Consider the following 20,177-nt stretch of genomic DNA (forward strand, 5'->3'; position numbering starts at 1 on the left):
AGACAACAGGTGGAAATTATAGGCAATTAGCAAGACACCCCCAATAAAGGAGTGGTTCTGCAGGTGGTACCACAGACCACTTCTCAGTTCCTATGCTTCCTGGCTGATGTTTTGGTCACTTTTGAATGCTGGCGGTGCTTTCACTCTAGTGGTAGCATGAGACGGAGTCTACAACCCACACAAGTGGCTCAGGTAGTGCAGCTCATCCAGGATGGCACATCAATGCGAGCTGTGGCAAGAAGGTTTGCTGTGTCTGTCAGCGTAGTGTCCAGAGCATGGAGGCGCTACCAGGAGACAGGCCAGTACATCAGGAGATGTGGAGGAGGCCGTAGGAGAGCAACAACCCAGCAGCAGGACCGCTACCTCCGCCTTTGTGCAAGGAGGAGCAGGAGGAGCACTGCCAGAGCCCTGCAAAATGAACTCCAGCAGGCCACAAATGTACATGTGTCTGCTCAAACGGTCAGAAACAGACTCCATGAGGGTGGTATGAGGGACCGACGTCCACAGGTGGGGGTTGTGCTTACAGCCCAACACCATGCAGGACGTTTGGCATTTGCCAGAGAACACCAAGATTGGCAAATTCACCACTGGCGCCCTGTGCTCTTCACAGATGAAAGCAGGTTCACAATGAGCACATGTGACAGACGTGACAGAGTCTGGAGATGCCGTGGAGAATGTTCTGCTGCCTGAAACATCCTCCAGCATGACCGGTTTGGCGGTGGGTCAGTCTTGGTGTGGCATTTCTTTGGGGGGCCGCACAGCCCTCCATGTGCTCGCCAGAGGTAGCCTGACTGCCATTGGGTACCGGGATGAGATCCTCAGACCTCTTGTGAGACCATATGCTGGTGCGGTTGGACCTGGGTTCCTCCTAATGCAAGACAATGCTAGACCTCATGTCAAATCAAATCAAATTTATTTATATAGCCCTTCGTACATCAGCTGATATCTCAAAGTGCTGTACAGAAACCCAGCCTAAAACCCCAAACAGCAAGCAATGCAGGTGTAGAAGCACTTTGCGGCTGGAGTGTGTCAGCAGTTCATGCAAGAGAAAGGCATTGATGCTATGGACTGGCTCGCCCGTTCCCCAGACATGAATCCAATTGAGCACATCTGGGACATCATGTCTCGCTCCATCCACCAACGCCACGTTGCACCACAGACTGTCCAGGGGTTGGCGGATGCTTTGGTCCAGGTCTGGGAGGAGATCCCTCAGGAGACCATTCGCCACCTCATCAGGAGCATGCCCAGGCGTACATACAGGTCTGTTACATACAAGTCATTTTGACTTGTTTTAAGGAAATTACATCAAAGTTGGATCAGCCTGTAGTGTGGTTTTCCACTTTAATTTTGATTGTGACTCCAAATCCAGACCTCCATGGATTGATACATGTGATTTCCATTGATAATTTTTGTGTGATTTTGTTGTCAGCACATTCAAATATGTAAAGAAAAAAGTATTTAATAAGAATATTTCATTCATTCAGATCTAGGATGTGTTATTTTAGTGTTCCCTTTATTTTTTTGAGCAGTGTAGTTGGACACGAATGTTTGATCTTGAACAGAACTTACAACATCAATCAAAATTGTACAGAAAATAGTGGGTCTGTACCTGAACAAATGTCAAATAATATTTTTTTGCTGAGATGGCCAGTCAATTTGAGTAAGGTCATTGTATTATTCGTAATGACGCAGTTTTCATTGCGTTCTCGCAATGACATCGCAACGTCAATTAGCAACAAATCAACCTGCCTCTAGGTGCGATCACCATATAAATTAAACGATGAAAAAGCCTGGAAGGAGGAGAGATGACTAGAAACGATTCGGTTGGCCGGTTTATGTGTGGATTAATTGTCGGAGTAGAGGTCCTTGTGCATTTCAGGTAAAATAACAGCTTAATGTTTATATCCCAGGACAAATTAGCAAGCAACAGCAAGTTAGCTAAATAGGACAAATTAACGTTAGCTAGCAAGTGCAAGCTAACTAGCTAAATTGCCATACATGTTTAATGCTTTTCGACCTGTCCCCAAATTAATGTAATTGGTTCAGAGTTTGTTTTGATATTTTAACCTGCGTGTTGTGATGACGTTTGGTGTGGGAGGGCAAAATAAATGTATGCACGATAGCGCACGTGCGCAGTCGGTATGGGTTCCGTGTTACACTCGAAATTAGTTGGCAACAATTCATTTTCTCCACCTTACACTTCAAACGAACGTACTAGTTGACTTTTCCTGTCGGCGGGTATTGCATCGTTATTTGTGATTACCAGAAATAAGGTAAGTGTAAATAGTTAACCGTAACTATGTTTCCATTAACTTGTCCAGTGATAAAGCATTTTTTGTCGACGTTTAGAAAGTTTGTCTTATAGGGCAACAATTGCCTGCTAGAGTCCGTGTCCATTCAACTAACTATCTTGTCGCTAAAAAACAGCTAGAAGAAAAGGTAGTAAATGTTTCCATCCAACCATTTCATGCGGATTAATTACCTGATCCATAAAGTCATGAGTGGGCTGTTGGAATCAGGAAATGCCGGTACTATTTTATAAATGTCGACAGACAATTTGTTCAATGCACCCTTGCACTCCTAAACAAAATTTGAGACTTTGTCAACGGGTAAAGTCTGCTACATTTACACCAATCTGTTCGTAACAGATTCTAGCTGTGGAGATACATTTTAATCGATGAGAAAATTACGTTTCGAATACACCGACAGTGTTTTTGTGCGAAATAGTACACAGCATAATCTGAATATGTATTCAATTTCTGTCAAGCCGTCTACTCATACAGTTTGACGCATACGTTCGATAAATCCAATCCACAATGCTGAAAGGCAAACGCAGCGTTTCATTGGAAATTAATGTAATGCCGGTGTAACAAAATGCAACGATATTGTCGGTGTGATCGAAGCAAAAGCAGAATGTCTTCATTTGTAAATTATGTTGGCGTGTGCCCCTGGCTATCTGTAAAAAATAAAAATAAACGAATTGTGCTGTGGTTTGCTTGATATAAGTAATGTGAAATGATTTATACAGTGGGGCAAAAAAGGATTTAGTCAGCCACCAATTGTACAAATTTTCAACTATGGCATACAAAATGAGAGAAAAAATCCAGAAAATCACATTGTAGGCTTTTTAATGAATTTATTTGCAAATTATGGTGGAAAATAAGTATTTTGTCAATAACAAAAGTTTATCTCAATACTTTGTTATATACCCTTTGTTGGCAATGACAGAGGTGAAGACTTACAGAAAACATTTGACAAGGTTTTCACACACTGTTGCTGGTTTTTGGCCCATTCCTCCATGCAGATCTCCTCTAGAGCAGTGACGTTTTGGGGCTGTTGCTGGGCAACACTGACTTTCAACTCCCTCCAAAGATTTTCTATGGGGTTGAGATCTGGAGACTGGCTAGGCCACTCCAGGACCTTGAAATGCTTCTTACGAAGCCACTCCTTCGTTGCCCGGGCGGTGTGTTTGGGATCATTGTCATGCTGAAAGATCCAGCCACGTTTCATCTTCAATGCCCTTGCTTATGGTAGGCTTTGTTACTTTGGTCACCGCTCTCTGCAGCTCAATCACTAGGTCCCCCCCCGTGTGGTTCTGGGATTTTTGCTCACCGTTCTTGTGATCATTTTGACCCCACGGGGTGAGATCTTGCGTGGGGCCCCAGATCGAGGGAGATTATTAGTGGTCTTGTATGTCTTCCATTTCCTAATAATTGCTCCCACCGTTGATTTCTTCAAACCAAGCTGCTTACCTATTGCAGATTCCGTCTTCCCAGCCTGGTGCAGGTCTACAATTTTGTTTCTGGTGTCCTTTGACAGCTCTTTGGTCTTGGCCATAGTGGAGTTTGGAGTGTGACTGTTTGAGGTTGTGGATAGGTGTTTTTTATACTGATAACAAGTTCAAACAGGTGCCATTAATACAGGTAACGAGTGGAGGACAGAGGAGCCTCTTAAAGAAGTTACAGGTACAGTCCTCCCATCTAATGACTGTATTCCGCCCTCTGGGTTGATGCGTCGTTGCGGCAGCACCCCTTCGGCCGCTTTGGGGACCCACCCTCCAAACTTAGTACGGCTAAGGAGTTGATCTGCCTCAAACATCAGGCGGAAAGCCTGCGGGAGGAAGGGTATGCTTTAAGGGTATGATGATGATGGCAACGAGGCCCTCTCTCTCCACTCTGGAGACGAGTTGGAGTTGGGTGACAGTGCTCCAGTGTTCCGAGCACATCAGGGATCGACCCAGTCCACAGCGCCATCTGTAGATGGGAGCGCCTCTACAGAGGCACCCCAGGCTGTGACGTAAGCAACACTGGAGCTTTTAGCGAGGGTGGCTACTGCCCTTGATATCAAGCTGGAAGAAGCACCGTCTGAGCAGCTCCTTATCCCCATCTGCCCCAAGTTCGCTTTGGCTCTCCGCAAATACTGGCGCAAGATGGAAGGGGGCTTCCATTGTGACAACCAGACCAGGCCGTGGACTCTCCTAATGGATGCAGAGTCCTTGGGGCTAGACCACAATCCGGTGATGGATGACATGGTGGTTGCCATGATCCTCCTTGACAAGGAGATCGTTGGAATGGTGCCTCGCCTCAAACCAGGACCTGAAAGAGTAAGTGATTAACGGCTGCAAAGCACTTTCGGGACCCTCTCCATCAAGGCGTGCCTCGTAGAAGCGGCTACGATGCTGCAATCCTACCTAGCCCTGCTGATCCCTCGCCTCCCAGGTGGTGATGACGAGCTTCTTAAGGAGGCCACAAAGGTGTCAAGGCTGCTCACAATGCTCCAGACGGATATGGCACGTGCCAACCGCAAGGCTTTGGCTTCAGTGGTGACTGCACAATCTAAACTGCCTCCGCCAGATAAGGAAACATTCTTGGAGCTCCCCTTCATGCCAGGTTCCACCATTGGGTGAGGGGTCAACAACTTCATACAGCAGACTACAAAACTGAGCAAAGACAGAGCGACTTTGCAGCAGTTCTTGGAAACTGTGCGCCCTTCCCCTGACCCATGGAGGAGCCGGAAGACTGGGCAGGATGGGAGGTGTCAACTAGAGTCGACCATTTTATTTTTATTACATTTTTTTATGATTTTTCTACGCCGATACTGATTTATTGGAGGACCAAAAAAAGGCGATACAGATTAATCGGCAAATTGTTTTCATTTTTGCTCATAACCTGAGAACATGTGAAAGCTGGCGGTTCCTTTTAACATGAGTCTTCAATATTCCCAGGTAAGAAGTTTTAGTTATTATAGGACTTTCTCTTTATACCATTTGTATTTCATACACCTTTTGACTATTGGATGTTCTTATAGGCACTATAGTGTTGCCAGCCTAATCTCGGGAGTTGATAGGCTTGAAGTCATAAACAGCGCTGTGCTTCAAGCATTGCGAAGAGCTGCTGGCAAATGCAGAAAAACGTGCTGTTTGAATGAATGCTTACGAACCTGTTGCTGCCTACCACCGCTCAGACTGCTCTATCAAATATGAAATAATAGACTTAATTGGGTGTGGGTGAATGGGTGGCATCCCTAAGTGTAAATATTGCTGTTTACATTGCACAACCTTCAATGTTATGTCATAATTATGTTAAATTCTGGCAAATTAATTACGGTCGTTGTTCGGAAGAAACCGTTCGCAACAAGCCAGGCGGCCCAAACTCCTGCATATATCCTGACTCTGCTTGCACAGAACACGAGAAGTGACACAATTTCCCTAGTTAATATTGCCTGCTAACATGAATTTCTTAACTAAATATGCAGGTTTAAAAATATACTTGTTTTATTGATTTTAAGGAAGCCATTTGATGTTTATAGTTGGGTACATTGGTGCACCGACAGTGCTTTTTTCGCGAATGCGCTTGTTAAATCATCACCCGTTTGGCCAAGTAGGCTGTGATTCGATGATAAATTAACAGCCACCACATTAATTATATGCAACGCAGGACAAGCTAGTTAAACTAGTAATATCATCAACTATGTGTAGTTAACTAGTGATTTATGTTAAGGTTGTTTATTATAAGAAGTTTAATGCTCGTTAGCAACTTACCATGGCTCCTTGCTGCACTCGCGTGACGGGTGATCAGCCTGCCACGCAGTCTCCTCGTGAAGTGCAATGTAATCGGCCATAATAATGACCAATTCTTATGAAAATCGGCATGGCCAATTTCAAGTTAACTTCTTATGGGTATGTGGGACGCTACCCTCCTACCTGGCACCAAATTCAAAAACAGAAATACTCATAATAAAAATTCATGAAACATACAAGTGTTATACATCGGCTTAAAGATGAACTTCTTGATAATCCAACCGCGGTGTCAGATTTCAAAAAGGCTTTACAGCGAAAGCATACCATGTTGTTATCTGAGGACAGCGCCCAGCACACAACATTTACAAACAGTTACCAGCCAAGTATTGGAGTTACAAAAGTCAGAAATAGTGATAAAATGAATCACTTACCTTTGATCTTCATATGGTTGCACTCCCAGTTTCACAATAAATGTTTTGTTTGTTCGATCAAGTCCCTCTTTTTATATCCAAAAACCTCCGTTTTGTTCAGTTATCCAATGGCTCAAAGGCAGTCACAACAGGCAGACAAAATCCAAATAGTATCCGTAAAGTTCGTAGAAACCTGTCAAACGATCTTTATAATCAATCCTCAGGTTGTTGTTTTTTTAGTCATAATAATCGATAATATTTCAACCGGACAATAGCTTTGTCAATATGAAAGAAAAACAAGAAAGATGCTCTCTGTCGCGCTCAGAAAACGGGTCTGGGGACTTTCCACTTACTCAGTGGTCTTACTCCCTAATTTTTCAGAATACAAGCCTGAAACAATTTCTAAAGATTGCACTTCCTATGGCTTTCACTAGATGTCAACAATTTCAGTCCTAAGTCATGGGATACTGTATAGGCAGTCAATGGAAAAACTACAAACATAAATAAAATCCCACTTCCTGGATGGATTCTCAGGTTTCTGCCTGCCATATCAGTTCTGTTATACCCACAGACATTATTTTAACAGCTTTAGAAACTTTAGTGTTTTCTATCCAAATCTACCAATTATATGCATATCCTAGCTTCTGGGCCTGAGTAACAGGCAGTTTACTTTGGGCATGCTTTTCATCCGGAGGTGAAAATAATGCCCCCTGCCCTAGTGAGGTTAATCAGTCAACCTCTAGTCATGACCACCCTTACAAGCAGCGGCACACTGCTAAAACGCATGAGCCCTGGCAGTACTCCTGAGGTGCTGGCGTTTTGGCCTCTGCCGTCTTTTCCTGGCCCAAACGGCAAACTGGGAGAGGCAAGGATTCTCTCTGGGTTCTGGGCACAGTTCTGGGGGGTTACAAACTCCAATTCTGATACCGACGACCTACAGGAGCATCTGCGTCACCTAGAGTGGCAGATGGGGTGAGGAAAGAGGCGCTCTGGTTGGAGATTGCATCCTTGCTCAGGAACAAGACCAATCAGGAAGGTAGAGCCACTAGAATGGCAAAGTGGGCTCTACTCAACATATTTCATAGTTACAACTTTCAGATGATCCTGACCTCAACAAATGTTTAAAGGAGCTCAAGTTCAAGATGCTCTCACCAGCGCAGGTGTTGCAGGCAGTCTCGAGCTCGACCTGAAGAATGCGTACTTCCACGTTCCTGTTCATCGAGATCACTGGAAGTACCTCTGTGGCTTATGAATTCAAAGTCCTCCCGTTCGGCCTCTCACTGGCGCCACGTACATGGACGTAGTCCTAGCGCCTATCACGTCCCAGGGTATTCTAGTGCTGACCTACCTGGATGACTGGCTGGTGTGTGCTCAATCAAGAGAGCAAGCTACAGCAGACCCAAGGATAATCGTGAATGACATTCAAGACCAGGGCCTCACCCTAAACAGGGTGAAGAACAACCTGACTCCCTCACAGATGGTCTTCCTGGGGATGTTGATTTATTCACATTTTCTGAGAGCACGTCTCCCTCATGTGAGATTGGAGAAGATACAGACCTACCTAGACCGTTTCCTGCTTGGATGAGCCGTGTCCGTATTAGAGTGCCAGAAGCTACTCGACATACTCACGTTGGCTTCTCTGTGGATTCCACTGGGCCTTCCTCACCTCAGGCCACTCCAGCTATGGTTCAACTCTCACCATATACACCAGAGACGACACAGACATCGTCAGCTACCGGTGACTAATGCATGTGTGAGGACTCTGAAATGGCACTCTCACGCCTTCCTGTTCGAGGGAGTGATACTGAAAAGAGTCCACCGCAGGGAGCATGTGTGCCTCACTAGCAGGTTGGGGGCCAGTGTTGAGAGGCATGGCAGCGAGCGGTGGCAGGAGCCCCCCATGGAGTGGAAAGCGCATCAATGTGCTGGAGCTCAGGGTGGTTTGACTGGCACTCTCAGGGTGGTTTGACTGCCCTACTTGAAGGGGAAGCATGTCCTGGTCAGATCAGACAACACCACTAGTGGTGTATATCAATTACTGGGGGGACTGAGATCACAGCACCTCTGCGAGGTAAGTCTCTGGAGCTCTTGCTGTGGGCTCAGACCTGCTTAACGTCACTGCGAGCAGAGCACATCCCTGGGGTTTTGAACCGGGCAGCGGAATGCTTTCTAGAAATGGCCTGCTGGAGCGGGACTGGAGTCTACACCCTCAGGTCGTGTTACAGCTGTGGGAAAGGTTTGGGAGAGTGCAGGTGAACCTCTTTGCATCTCAGGAGAACACTCATTGTTCCAGCTGGTTCTTGGTTCTCGATGTCGGACCCTCCAGGCCCTCTGGGTTTGGATGCTCACGATTGGCCAACAGTTACACTTTATGCATTCCCACCATTTCCCCTGATCACAAATACACTAGACAGGGTTAGTGTGAAGGACCACCAGCTGCTCCTGATTGCCCCATACTGGCCGAGGCGACCATGGTTCAGCCTCCTGTTGTCCCTCTCTGGGATCCCATGGCAGCTGCCAATAAGACCCAACCTGCTCTCTCAGGCTCGGGGGACATGCTGTGGCATCCAGACACACGCTGCCTCCAGCTTTTGGGCTTGGCCCCTGAGAGGCGTAAATGGGCAAGTCTAGGCATTCAGGACAATGTGGTAAACACGTTGCAGAACGCGAGGGCTGCTTCTTCCACCAACGCATTGTATCAAATGCGCTGGGGGCATATTCTGTACTTGGTGTGATGGTCATAATTTTGCCATGAGTCGTGGGGATGTACAAGCAGTTTTACAGTTTACAATCACTGCTTGATGCGGGCTGAGCATGACTCTACTTTGAGAGTGTATTTGCCACAATTTCAGTGTGCCAGGACGATGGCCAGGAGGGACCCATGGTTGGCCACCCAGTGCTCTCAAAGTCTATGAAGGGAGTTAGACATCTGTGTCCAGCAATAGTCAAGAGTAAGGCTCATCATTCTGGAAGATGGTTGATTTTACTTATAGATGTGAATGTTGTGCCTTTCATTTTGGGAAACATTTATGCTATAAATAACAGTGAAAAAAACACAGCGAGACCCAAATGCAGACACAGGAGGCAGAATGGTCAGGCAGGCGGGTACAAAGTCCAGAAACGGGCATGGGTCAAAACCGAGAGGACGAGAAAGGCGAATGCAAATAGCAGGAGAAAGGGAAAAATGCTGGTTTACTTGGAAACATACTAGACGAACTGGCACAGAGAGACAGGAAACACAGGGATAAATACACTGGGGAAAATAAGCGACACCTGGAGGGGGTGGAGGCAATCACAAAGACAGGTGAAACGGATCAGGGTGAGACAAAGACCTATTTCAAGATTTTGAGCAGGAAATCTGTTTACTTTCAGATACATTTGTGGATGCCAAATGTATTTTGGAGGTAATTGGAAATCTTCAATGGGATTGCTTACCTCCATGAGCTTAAAGAATGAATCATTTGTTTTTGGGATATGTGGAGATATACAGTACCAGTCAAAAGTTTGGACACCTACTCATTCAAGGGTTTCTTTATTTTTGCTGTTTTCTACATTGTAGAATAATAGTAAAGACAAATTATTACATATGTAGACATGTAGTAACCAAGAAAGTGTTAAACAAATCAAAATATATCTGAGATTCTTCAAAGTAGCCACCCTTTGCCTTGACAGCTTTGCACACTCTTGCATTCTCTCAACCAGCTTCATGAGTAATGCTTTTCCAACAGTCTTGAAGGAGTTCCCACATATGCTGAGCACTTGTTGGCTGCTTTTCCTTCACTCTGGTCCAACTCATCCAAAACCATCTCAATTGGGCTGAGGTTGGGTGATTTGTGGAGACCAGACCTGATGTAGCACCATCACTCTCCTCCTTGTTCAAATAGCCCTTACACAGCCTGGGGGGGGTGTTGGGTCATTGTCCTGTTGAAAAACAAATGACAGTCACACTAAGCACAAACCAGATATGATGGTGTAGTGCTGCAGAATGCTGTGGTAGCTGTGCTGGTTAAGTGTGCCTTGAATTCTAAATAAATCAGACAGTGTCACCAGCAAAGTACCCCCACACCATCACACCTCCATGTTTCACGGTGGGAACCACACATGCAGAGATCATCTGTTCACCTACTCTGCTTCTCACAAAGACACAGCGGTTGGAACCAAAAATCTCAACATTCGACTCATCAGACCAAAGGACATATTTCCACCGGTCTAATATCAACTAATATCTTCCGCTAGATAATATCTAGTAATATCATCAACCATGTTTAGTTAACTAGAGATTATGATTGATTGATTTTTATAAGATCAGTTTAATGCTAGCTAGCAACTTACCTTGGCTTACTGCATTTTCGTAACAGGCAGTCTCCTTGTGGAGTGCAACGAGAGAGCGGCAGGTCGTTATTGTGTTGGACTAGTTAACTGTAAGGTTGCAAGATTGAATCCCCCGAGCTGACAAGGTGAAAATGTCGTTCTGCCCCTGAACGAGGCAGTTAACCCACCATTCCTAGGCCGTCATTGAAAATAAGAATGTGTTCTTACCTTTATTTAACTATGCAAGTCAGTTATGTCAAAAATCGTTGCCCAAAAATACTGATTTCCGATTATGAAAACTTGAAATCGAGGTCAACCGATTTAATTGGTTGACCTCTACTTAAGAGTAATACATGTTTGGAATCCTGTTACATTTTATGGCTCTACAGGAAGCTAATAAAGAGGGTAAGGATTGGAGAGAAAGGGGAGTGTCTTAAATAGGATGCATATAAACTGAAGTCTGAAATCTTTGGCTGTCTGTTTTCAGCTGTACAGAACCTTTGGGGAATGATTCAAATTGGTTAAAGTTTCTATAGTGTCCGTGAGTTATTTACTCTGAAAAATAAGAACCTAACAGTATTTTACCAGCACCATGATTCACTGTAGGGATGGTGTTAGGTTCCCTCCAGACGTGACACTTGGCGTTCAGGTCAAATGGTTCAATGACGGTTTCATCAGACCAGAGAATCTAGTTTCTCATGGTCTGAGAGTCCTTTAGGTTTGCCTTTTGGCAAACTCCAAGCGGGCTGTCATGTGCCTTTTACAGAGGAGTGGCTACCACAGGTGGACTCCAGTCAAGTTGTAGAATCATCTCAAGGATGATCAATGGAAACAGGATGCACCTGAGCTAAATTGAGTGTCATGGCAAAGGGTCTAAATGCTTATGTGATTAATGTATATATTTCATTGTATTTCTTATAAATTTGCAAGCATTTCTAAAAACCAAATTTTGCTCTATAATTATTGGGTACTGTGTGTAGATTGAGGATGAGATTTTTTTTATTAAACTAGCGTAACAATGTGGAAAAAGGGAAGGGGTCTGAATTCTTTCCGAATGCACTGTATGGATAACCAGGTTAACGTGTTATGCTCGATCCGCTCAGTTTTCCACTACAAAACAACAGAAAATTGAGTAGAACCGGCTCACCTGCTTTTACACTGTGATTTTAGATGTAGAGGTCGACTGATTAATCGGAATGGCCGATTTTCAATCGGTAATCAGCATTTTTGGACACGGATCATGGCCGATAACATTGCACTCCATGAGGAGACTGCGTGGCAGGCTGACTACCTGTTATGCGAGTGCAGCAAGGAGCCAAGGGAAGGTGCTAGCTAGCATTAAACTTATCTTATAAAAAAACAATCAATCTTAACATAACTAGTGATCAACTATACATGGTTGATACTTACTAGTTTATCTAGCTCATCCTGCGTTGCATATAATCGTGCCTGGTAATTTATCATTGAATCATAGCCTATTTTGCCGAACGGGTGATTTAACGAGCGCATTTGCGAAAAAAAGCACTGCCGTTGCACCAATGTGTACCTAAACATCAACGCCTTTTCTTAAAATCAATACACAAGTATATATTTTTAAACCTGCATATTTAGATAATATTGCCTGCTAACATTAATTTATTTTAACTAGAGAAATTGTGTCACTTCTCTTGTGTTCTGTGTAACAGAGTCAGGTTATATGCAGCAGTTAGGGCCGCCTGGTTGTGTGAAGACTATTTCTTCATAACAAAGACAGCCAACTTCGCCAAACGGGGATGATTTAACAAAAGCGCATTTGCGAAAAAAGCACAACCATTGCATGAATGTTCCTAACCATAAACATCGATGCCTTTCTTAAAATCAATACACAGAAGTGTGTTTTTTTTTTTTTTTTTTTTTTACCTGCCTATTCAGTTAAAAGAGATCCAGGTTAGCAGGCAACATTAAACTAGGGAAATTGTCCATTCTCTTGTGTTCGTTGCACACAGAGTCAGGGAAAATGCAACAGTTTGGGCCACCTGGCTCGTTGCTAACTACTTTTGCCAGAATTTTACGTAATTATGACAACATTGACGGTTATGCAATGGAACAGGAATATTTAGACTTAAATAAAATACAGAACGGTTCCGTATTTCACTGAAAGAATAAACGTTTTTTCGAAATGATAGTTTCTGGATTTGACCATATTAATGACCTAAGGCTGGTATTTCTGCGTGTTATTATGTTATAATAAAGTCTATGATTTGATAGAGCAGTCTCATTGAGCGACGGTAGGCACCAGCAGGCTCTTAAGCATTCATTCAAACAGCCCTTTTGTGCGTTTGCCAGCAGCTCTTTGCTGTGCTTCAAGCATTGAGCTGTTTATGACTTCAAGCCTATCAACTCCCGAGATTAGGCTGATGTAACCGATGTGAAATGGCTAGATAGTTAGCGGTGTGCGCGCTGATAGCGTTTCAATTGGTGACGTCACTCGCTCTGAGACCTCGAAGTCGTTGTTCCCCTTACTCTGCAAGGGCCTCTGCTTTTGTGGAGCGATGGGTAACGATGCTTCGAGGGTGGCTGTTGATGATGTGTTCCTGGTTCGAGCCCAGGTAGGGGCGAGGAGGGGGATGGAAGCTATACCGTTACACTGCCAATACTAAAGTGCCTATAACCCTCCAATATCATCCAACATCCATATAAACATCCAATAGTCAAAGGTATATGAAATACAAATGGTATAGAGTCCTATAATAACTACAACCTAAAACTTCTTACCTGGGAATAATGAAGACTCATGTTAAAAGGAACCACCAGCTTTCATATGTTCTGAGCAAGGAACTTAAACGTTAGCTTTCTTACATGGCACATATTGCACTTTTACTTCTCCAACACTTGTTTTTGCATTTATTTAAACCAAATTGAACATGTTTCATTATTTATTTGAGGCTAAATGGATTTTTATCTATTATGTTAAAATAAGTGTTCATTCAGTATTGTTGTTATTGTCATTATTAGATTAAAATCGGACGATTCTTATTTATATCGCCTTTTTTGGTCCTCCAATAATCGGTATCGGCGTTGAAAAATCATAATCGGTTGACCTCTAATTAGATGTTCAATGTTTCTTAAAAAAATATAAATTTAAATGGGAAAAGTTTCACCATATTAAACCAATTGTTCAGTTCACATAACAGGGTTGACCTTTAAAATGAGGGACCTGCATAAATGAATCGCTGATCACATGAAGTAAATCATCTTCAGAAATGACTTAGTCAAAGCAAAAAAATAACTAGGGCTTTGCAATGATGGTGAAAACTTTGACGGCCCAATAGGTGAACAGGGGAGTTTTCTCTATTTGATTGGCGCCTCTGGTGGAGGATACTCGGGTGTAGGCCGACCCTACTGCTGAAGAGTTTTGAAATCTGCCACACCACCTTTGAATCAGCTGTTTTCTCAGCATAGAAAACATGCACACATTTAAAAATGATACCTCTACTTGTCCTTTTTATCTATAAAATGTCTTGCACAACTAGTTAAATAGATATTTTACCACTTTACATATGTGTTTTGGGATTCCACCCATCTCATTTAATTCAAGTGCATTTGTTTCCATGTTTCATCGCCTCGCCTCCTCTCCTTGAGTACTTTTGACATTTTTCAAAAAGAGGCGAGGAATTGAGGTAATCCAATTGAGAATCTCCCCAGGCCTAGATGTAACCAGAAGTAGTATAATTGCAGGATCTCAGCTCTCAGCAGATTGCACTGCAATGCCAGCGATTCACTGAGGGAAGTTATGGCATCAAAATATTTGAAACACCAAACTTTGATATTATTTTCTGAGTATCCTAACACTATTTTTCAAGTCACATTCCAATGGACATTTATAGTCTAAATAGTATGACTCGTTAATGAAAGCTGTTGTAAATGTGTAGGGTCTTTTTCTATTTAAAAAAAAGTTGAATATTTGACCAACGTACATTTGCTGTTTTTGCTAATGGCTGGAGAGAAGGATCATTAATGGAATTTGAGGTCGATTTGTATTCTCAAGTAGGTGGGTCAGCTATGGCGGTGGCGGTCTATGAAGAAACTGAATGCAGAAAACTGGTAAGCCTTCACATAGTGACACTCGATAAAGATGAGCAAAAATGACTAAAATCATTCATATGATGAGCTATATTGTATGCTACATTTTGTTTAAAATAATTGTATTTTATATTAATACAATTTGCTCAGAGAAAGCAATTTAAAAAATATATATATATTAAGTTACAAAAAAAAATCTCAAAGGTAGGGGTCAAAATGATTGACACCACTGTTTTCAATACCTCACTGAGCCTTTTTCTAAAGTGTTTTATCCGTTAAAGACTTTGGGAGGGATCTCAGACCATTCCTCTAATACAGAATTCTTTCAGATCCTTGATATCAATCGTCAGCGCTTATGAACTGCCCTCTTCAATTCAAACCACGGGTTTTCAAGTCCGGAGACTGAGATGGCCATTGAAAAGCGTTGCTTTTGTGGATATTGATGTGGGCTTGGGGTTATTGTCTTGCTGGAAGACGCAATGGTGGCCAAGTTTCAGCCTCTTAGCAGAGGCAACCAGGTTTTTGGCAAAAATGTCTTTGTACTGGGTAAAGTTCATGATGCCTTTGACCTTAAGGGCCCCAGGACCAATGGAAGTAAAATAGCTCCATAACATCAAAGATCCACCACCTTATTTTACAGTAGGTATGGGGTTATTTTCTGCTCATGGATTCTTATTTCAATGCCAAACCCACCACTGCTGGGTGGATCTTTTGATGTTTTGTTATTGATCTATGTTTGAAGAATGTGTATTACTTGTTACAATTTCTCAGAACAAGATTTATTTTATTAGTATAAAATAATATTTTGTATTTTTGCACACAATATAGCTCAGTATTTGAATTATTTTGTACAGTAATTTTAGCTTGTCTTTACTATATTTTGAAGAATGTGTTGTCATGTGCTGAGATGAGAATGTCCTGATACTACAAAACAGTATAGTGTTCACAAATCTGATATAGGCTATTTTACTTGCTCCATTATATCTACATTCTGAGTGCATGCATTTACTCGCTGCATGTCTCAAATCAAATTAGGATTCAAATATATATGAATTATAATGGTTTCTTTACTGTGTCTTTCAAGCCCTGCACAGGACACAAACCTTCCACCAGAAACAAGCTCAGCACTGGAATCTGGTACCTCCATCTCTAGCAGTAGAGAGGTGTTGCCAGCTCCACCAACAGCTATCCTGGAGAATATTAATGACTCTGGAGAGATAAACCTGAACTTGGCTGAGGGAGGCAAGGGTGGGGGAAGTGTAGAGGGTATTCACTGGTGATGAGGATACAAGTGGGATTGTTAAAGAGCTGAGTTGGAACTCAGGTTACCGTGATAAGGAGGAAAGGAGAGATGCTTTCTCAGAGGGTGTGAGTGACAGTCAGTGGAGAGAGGGAGACTGCTTTGTCCCAGTTGGAGTAGAGGTGACTGAGATGGCTGCTGAGGGGGAGTTTGAAGATGGGATGAGAGCTGAAATGAAAGAGGGAAAGGGGACAAACCGTTATGAGTCAGGGGAGGAGTTGGTTGCTGAGAGGGCTGTGAAGAGAGAGCTTGAAGAGAAAGATACAGAGGGAAAACTAGTCCTAGAGAAAGAACACAAGGTGGCTCCCAAGAGGAAGAATATAAGGAAACTCAGATGATCAGCCAAACCTCAACGTGACAAAGAGGCAAATTCCAGTGCTTCCTTTGTAGAGACTGTTCTCTCATGGCTACTGTCAGTCTTCCTATGGTTGCAGGCATTCTCACCAACAATGTTATGCTGGTCCCCAATTAAGTTGTAAGATATGTACATGGGATCCATTTTCAGGGTCAAGTCCATTTGAATTCAGGTAGTACACTGAAATTCCAATTCCACATTTTCTCTTGGAGAAGCATTAAGGAAAATTGGAATTTCAGTTTACATTCTGAATTTAAATGGAATTGACTCCAACCCTGATGTGATCCATATGCTATAGATATGCCTCTAATATTTTCTTTCTCTGTAGATAGTTTATTTTGTATAGTCATGCTTGGGGTGGCATCTGGCACTGGGGGTGTCTTTACAAGCACCGGTGAAGATGGATCAAACATTTTGCCATACTTTTTTTTCTGTACATTTAACAGAACAGGCATTTCTTATGCCAAGTGCATTGTCTTTCTGTGTGCCATTGTAGATCACCAGAGTTTGTCATGCATCGCCTGCAAGAGTCCTGGATGTGCTGCTGATGTGACTAAGATATGGTGTGGGGAGGATGAACTGTTGAAGGGTTTACCGATCCCACTCTGCACAAGCTTTTCCCAAAAGTCCAAGACTGTTTGCCAGCATGATGGTCGGACATTTGTGCTTATGATTGAAGAGGGCAAGAAGTGTGATATGGAACAATCTCATGACCATGTGCCCTCAGAAAAGACAGGTATTGACTTTAACTGAAGACACATTCTACTATGTCTATGGTGAGCCTTGTTTAAAACATTTTTTTTTACATTTCTGGAATTATGTTTCAGTGTCCACCATTGTTGGAGGCTGCTCAAGACTCAAGGTTGGACACTGTTCGAGGCAAGCTCTCTGTCCATAGGGTCTGTTTATGCAACAGACAAAAACATGTTTCTGAGTTAACTTAAAATATTACATTTTCATTGTTTAGTTTTTGAATCTTATTTAATTTTTTATCTTGTTTACATAGGTGACACTTTGTCAGCACCAACTCTCAATGGTGAGCTATAACAGAAGGGTTAGGTTTTAACTGTATTATTCTGAATTATTAACTAGGTAGTTTGAGCCCCGAATGCCGATTTGGCTGACAGCTGTGGTATATCAGACCATATTCCACGGATATGACAGAACATGTATTTTTACCGATCTAATTACATTGGTAACCAGTTTATAGTAGCCATAAGGCACCTCATGGGTTTGTGGTATATGTCACGGCTAAGGTCTGTATCCAGGCACTCCATGTTGCGTTGTGCATAAGAACAGGCCTTAGGCGGGGTATATTGGCAATATCCCCCCCCCCCCCCCTATTTAGTTAGATTTGTGCGTTGTTTGTAGCTTATTTTGTACATAATGCTGCTGCTTCCGTCTCTTATGAAAGAGAATAACTTCTGGACATCAGAACTGGGATTACTCTTCACGGACTGGAAGAAGCTTTGTCCTTTCAACGAGTCAGACGAGAAAGCTGTACAGGTCCAGATACATGTCATTTGTGTGAAGAAAAGACGGAGGAATAGAGGACGCAGATCAGGCTGCCTTTTACGAATCCGTAGGCGAGCGAGTAAACTCCCATTGCCATCAATTCTACTTGCTAACATGCAATCATTGGAAAATAAAATGGATGACCTACGATTATCCTACCAACGGAACATTAAGAACTGTAATATTGAGTCGTGGCTGAATGACTACGAGGACAATATAGAGCTGGAGGGATTTTCAATGCACCGGCAGAACCGAGAAGCTACGTCTGGTAAGACGAGGGGTGGGGTTGTGTGTCTTTTTATCAATAACAGCTGGTGCACGATGTCTAATATAAAACAAGGGATTGCTCGCCTGAGGTAGAGTAATTTATCATAAGCTGTAGAACACACTATCTACCAAGAGTTCTCATCTATATTATTCGTAGCCGTCTACATACCACCACAGACCGATGCTGGCACTAAGAGCTCACTCAACCAACTCTATAAGGCCATAAGCAACAAAGAAAATGCTCACCTAGAAGCGGCGCTCCTAGTGGCCTGGGACTTTAATGCAGGCAAACTTAAGTATGTCACATGTGCAACCAGAGGGGGGGAAAAAAACTCTAGACCACCTTTACTCCACACACAGAAACTCATACAAAGCTCTCCCCCGCCCTCCATTTGGCAAATCCGACCATAGTTCTATCCTCCTGATTCCTGCTTACAAGAAAAAACGAAATCGGGAAGTACCAGTGACTCGCTCAATACAGAAGTGGTCAGATGGTGCGGATGCTACGCTGGACTGTTTTGCTAGCACAGACTGGAATATGTTCTGAGATTCATCCAATGGCATTGAGGAGTATATCACCTCAGTCATCGGCTTCATCAATAAGTGCATCAACAACGACGTCGTCTCCACGGTGACCGTACGTACATACGTACGGCCCAGTACATCACTGGAGCCAAGCTTCCCGCAATCCAGGACCTATATAATAGCCATACGACTGCTGAACAATTAATCAAATGGCCATCAGACTATTACATTTACAATCCCCCCCCCCCCCCCCCTTTGTTTTGTATACTGCTGCTAACTGTTTATTACCTATGCATAGTCACTTCACCCCTACCTACATGTACAAATGACCTCTAACCTGTACCCACGCACACTGACTCGGTACCGGTACCCCCTGTATATAGCCTATTTATTGTTATGTTATTATTTTTTACTTTAGTTTATTTGGCAAATATTTTCTTCTCTTCTTGAACTGCACTGTTTAAGGACTTGTAAGTAAACATTTCACGGTAAGGTCTACACTTGTTGTATTCGGTGCATGTGACAAATAAAGGTTGATTTTATTCAACTGCTATGACTACCTCACCACCACCTGAAAATGGTAAGATCCAATAGACAGAATTACAAAGGTCAAACTGCCATGTTTGTGCAATTAAACAGTTTGTGATTTTCTGTTCCCATAGGTTCATTGTTTGTCGGAGTCATTGTCATTTTAGTTATTGGTAAATTTCATCGGAAAGGGCCCCTCCTATCAATCCTATCCTGTACTACATCTTAAATGTGCTTTTTGGGGTGGGGGGGTGGGAACAAGCCTTTTGCTCCCTTGTTTCTTGCCAATGGAATGTCTCCCTTACCCTCTGAGCGCTGCTCCACCAATCCAAGCTTTTAAAATGGGCCTTTAAAACTCACTTCTACAGACTTTTTCTCATAGGTCTAATCCTAATCTGAAAACTTTTTTTGTGCATCTAGCCCATTTGCATTTCTCTTTGCTTAAGTAGAGCCTTGAGAAGGACTCTAATGAAAAGCACTATGCACATTAAATGCATTATTATTAATATTAGATGGCTCTGCTACTGCTTTTCCTGTCGCCGCTGGCATGGCTGTAGGTAATCCTTTACTTGTATTGCTAAAGTACTTCTACAGAATATGTCTTATAAACATGAATTTGTATATTTTGTGAAGCGGGTCTTGCAGGCATAACTAATATCAATGATTGCTTGAAGGTTAAGCTTTGATGCTGCTGTATCTGCTGCTGCTCTTGCCATGGTCTCCTGTATTCTGTTTATTTCCTGGGCTTGATTGCCTGACACTGCAGCGATTATCCTGTTACGAGGTGAGATATTAGTTCCTTTAGAATATTTTCCACATTATATTCACCTGATACTTACTCAGTTCCATGTTGAAATTATTGCTTCATCTATAGTTCCAGGTGCA

At 42.9% G+C, this 20,177-nt stretch overlaps 1 long non-coding RNA gene across 1 annotated transcript; it reads left to right on the plus strand.

Annotated features, from left to right (window-relative positions):
• The first annotated feature begins 2,037 nt into the window (after positions 1 to 2,037).
• Positions 2,038 to 18,138, plus strand: LOC116374821 (uncharacterized). The gene is made up of 4 exons (XR_004210762.1): positions 2,038 to 2,273; positions 14,768 to 14,823; positions 15,887 to 17,193; positions 17,285 to 18,138. It is a non-coding gene; the product is annotated as an uncharacterized LOC116374821 (long non-coding RNA).
• The last annotated feature ends 2,039 nt before the right edge of the window (positions 18,139 to 20,177 follow it).

Source organism: Oncorhynchus kisutch, linkage group LG8 (genome assembly GCF_002021735.2).
Source record: "Oncorhynchus kisutch isolate 150728-3 linkage group LG8, Okis_V2, whole genome shotgun sequence".
Lineage (NCBI taxonomy): Eukaryota > Metazoa > Chordata > Actinopteri > Salmoniformes > Salmonidae > Oncorhynchus > Oncorhynchus kisutch.